This window comes from Gadus morhua, unplaced genomic scaffold (genome assembly GCF_902167405.1).
Source record: "Gadus morhua unplaced genomic scaffold, gadMor3.0, whole genome shotgun sequence".
Lineage (NCBI taxonomy): Eukaryota > Metazoa > Chordata > Actinopteri > Gadiformes > Gadidae > Gadus > Gadus morhua.
Window position 1 is genome coordinate 342,638 of NW_021964148.1, and position 3,772 is coordinate 346,409.

The 3,772-nt window shown below is 44.6% G+C and overlaps 1 long non-coding RNA gene across 1 annotated transcript; it reads left to right on the top strand.

Annotated features, from left to right (window-relative positions):
- Positions 1 to 812: 812 nt before the first annotated feature.
- Positions 813 to 1,396, top strand: LOC115539299 (uncharacterized). The gene is made up of 3 exons (XR_003975815.1): positions 813 to 1,043; positions 1,126 to 1,217; positions 1,321 to 1,396. It is a non-coding gene; the product is annotated as an uncharacterized LOC115539299 (long non-coding RNA).
- Positions 1,397 to 3,772: the final 2,376 nt, after the last annotated feature.

Consider the following 3,772-nt stretch of genomic DNA (forward strand, 5'->3'; position numbering starts at 1 on the left):
TTTTTGAGACAGACTGGGAAGATCTCAGCTGACACCTTCGCCAAAAGCTTTTTTGAGTGGGAGGCTGTACAATATGAGATGGACAACATATGCAAGGAGGAGCCATTCACCTGTCCTGCCTGCAGCCCGGATATGCTTGCGGTTTCCGTGGATGGTAACCGCAAGCATTACCGCTTCAAGAATGCATCTAGGTACTATAAATTATTTATAATGTCAGTGTTTGAACTAATGACAAAAGTTCAGTCTCCTAATATGCACCAATTAACCTGTTTTATTTAGTGCTGAGGAACAGGCCATATTTGATGGCGTCTTCATCGCGAAGGATGACGACGTCGCAAAATTTGTGAACTACATTCACACCACAACCAAGCATGTAATATTGCAGACTATAATTATATAAACATGAGTACAATAATCTCCTATTCAAGATTTTTTTTTAGGTAACCCTTTTGACCATTTTAAATGTTTATATTGTAGGTGCCCGGAAGAGGCGTTTGTGGGGGGGAATGGTCGGCGGCTCGAGAGACCTCCAAAAAATCTGTCAGCAAGCTGGATGAAGAGGGACTGGAGCTTGCCGTGTGTCGGCATGGGCTGCTCCTATGTGCCCTCAATATGTTCAGGGGAGAGATCTTTGCATATCCCCTGTACATACAACGAAAGATGGCCAACCTCACGCCAACCTTTTATTGCATGGATGTCACATGTAAATACTGGCCCTACCTCAACAAGGTTGCCAGAAGCTGCCCAGAGCTCCAGCATCTGCTCAGCATGAAGCCCTTCCTTTCAGTGTTCCATGCCAAAGCCCACGATTACAAATGTGACGTAAGCAATCATTACCAAGTGAATCACTTTATGTGAATATCCACACTTTCACGTCAATATTGACATGTCATAACATGCTTTGTTTTTTATGCATTTTAAACAGGTCAAATGGAGTGGTGCCTATCAAGAGGGGGCTGGATTGACACTAGGGGAGGAGGTAGAGCAGGTCAATGCCTTCCTCTCTCGGATAGCAGTGACCACCAAACACATGTCCAAAGCAGGTGAATGGCTATAAAGTATGAACATGGGTACAAGAAATAAGCTGAAGTTAACACTAGATAACACCATCATTTTATGCTGCAGGACGCACAGACATGCTCACCCTCTTGGCCATGCGCTGGAATCAGCAAAAGACTGACAACTTGGCCACCTCACTGTCCCGCAGATATCTGAGGGTATTAACATCTTTTTTTTTAAAGTTTTGTTAGCAGATATTGAGGCTGTACACTGAATTTACTTAATTATTTTTATTTACTCTAATTATTTTGTCATTTGTAGACCACAAAAGCTCTGGATGCCCAAAAGCGGAACATGGAGTCCATGAAGACCGAATTGGACGTCACAGAGAACCAGATGGAGGACTGGGTCAGTGACGTGAAGGATTGGGCAGACGGTGAGGAAATTATAAGTTTTGTAAGCACAGAGTTTCAGACTCTTGGCGATAAAATCCTCTAACATTCTACCTAGTCTTTCTGAAGTATTCATTCAAATTAAACCGTTATTAGAAGTCACTTAAAATGTAACACGCATTTCCTCTCTACAGCAACAACCATCAACACGACTGATGTTGCCGCCTTGGCCAGCAGGGTCGAGGTGCTGGTTGCCAGTATTAAGAGACGGTCGCAGCGTCTCTACAAAGACTGCGACAGTAATAAAGTTCGTGCCAGGATCCGCCGCAAGATCCGGGACGAGAGGGGGTTCCTGAGTTCTGTGGTGGAGAAGTACAACGGAATGGTTCCCACAACAGAGACTCTGTGCTTTGAAAACATTCTGTCTGGAGAGACAGCTTGGCCATGGCAGCTACCACACAGTGGTAGGTTCACCAGTTGCTAGTTTGAATTTTAAATACTTCCAGCAAATTTGGCACACCTCTAATGCCTCTAATCGATCTCCATCTAACTTCTTTGTTGAATGCTCATCTTTCATGAATATGAGTTAATGTTTTTTTATAAATGCTTTTCAGACTCTGTTGACCTTCGGACCAAGAGGAGAGCATTTGACCTGGTCATGGCAGGGAAAAGAATCCAGGAGGAGAAAATGATTCTTCAGAGGGAGATGAATCAGCACTGGAGGTCTCTGGGGAATCGTGCTGACTCCCTAAAAGAGCTGTCCTGCCTTGTTTCAAGGGCTACAACAGAACGTATGTTTTTAACTTGCATCACATTTATGTACACATCAAAGACTGGTGATCATTTTACTAATACTGGCTTTCTCATAACCTTCAAGATTCACCTTGGGGCCTTACTGAGGAAGGGTTGACTGGTCTACAGTGCATGATCAAAAAGAAACGGCACTTCATCACAAAAATGATGGCTAACGCGAGACACTGCTACCTACAAGTGTTGACTGCAGCAGAGGGAGCACAGATGATCAACTCCCAGGACACTTCTGATGACTACTCGGACAATGACTCTGACATTTCGGATGATGCATTTTAAACGATGGTTATGCTTTGATTATTTACCAAATTATTTTTAATTGATTTCATACTCTATTTAACTGCCTTTTAAAACCTTTGTGAAATAACTAATAAATGTGTTTTTGCCTAAATGTTGTCTGATCCTTTAACTTCCTTCAAGTGCACTAGAAAGCTTTTTCCAAAGCTGATTATTTGTTTTATGTCTTATAGAATGGTCCCCTCTGTGCCATCTCTTGTCTATTTATCAGAATTTAATAAAAGACTTGGTTCATATAGCACTTTTCAAAACAGTTATAAAGTAGGCTACTGAACAGATAAAAACGTTATCAATAAAAACCTGTAGAGACGATGAGCTCTATAGATTAAAAGGCCCGGCCCGGAGGTGGTAAATCAGCGGGGCTGTCCCGAGGAAGTTTTGCCGGGAAAGAGTCACTGGAGGCGGGTTTGAGGGACGGAGCCGGGGACCCGGCCTGGAGGTGGCCAATCAGCGGGGAGTTCTGGATGAGGCGCGGCCGAGTTAGAATGAGAAGTGGGACTGGAGGTCCCCACAGTGCCCCCCGCACCGAAACTTGGCCCGGTCGGACCCCGAGGGTAGGAAGTGGGGGGCCTCCCCTTCCGGCCCTCGGGGTCCGACCGGGCCAAGTTTCGGTGCGAGGGTCCCAGTTAGGCACTAGAATAAGGTATTCAAATTTCAGGGCGGTAGGACCTTCCTATCTCAAAAACTTTTTTTTCCACCCCATTCTGAACCATAAGGTCTTACAGGCAACACTTCTGAGGGGCTTTGTCCAAATGACAGTCCATTTGGGAAAACTTTTTTTCTCTAAGGGCTAGAACTCCAAATCTCGGATATGTCGTTCTTGGGGCCCCGGGAAATGTGTGTAAACATTTAAGCATCCCTAGCTATCTCGAAAAGGTCGGAAAAGGGGCGTGACCTCCAACAGTATAGTAAATGTACATAAGTCAAAGGTTAGTTTCTAGTCCCCATTTTTTGTGGGATAGAGGTGTACATTTGTGGCTTAAGGTGTGTAGACATAGCTGGCCTGTGGCCACGTTTTTGAAGTCTGGTTTCAAAGGGTCAATAGGAGCCGGCACCACGCCGCTTATGAGATAACAAAAAGTTAATGTGTATTTCTCACATAACTTTTTGTCATTATTAAAGAGAGGCCTGATTCTCAGCTATGCATGTTGGATGGCTAGGGTGTAGGTCTGGGAAGAACTTCAGCCCAAAATCTTGCAAGCGAGCCGCTGGGTGAGGTGCAACGAGATGGAGCACTTGCTTAGTCACTTGTGTGAGCCTTTCCTGTAGGGATG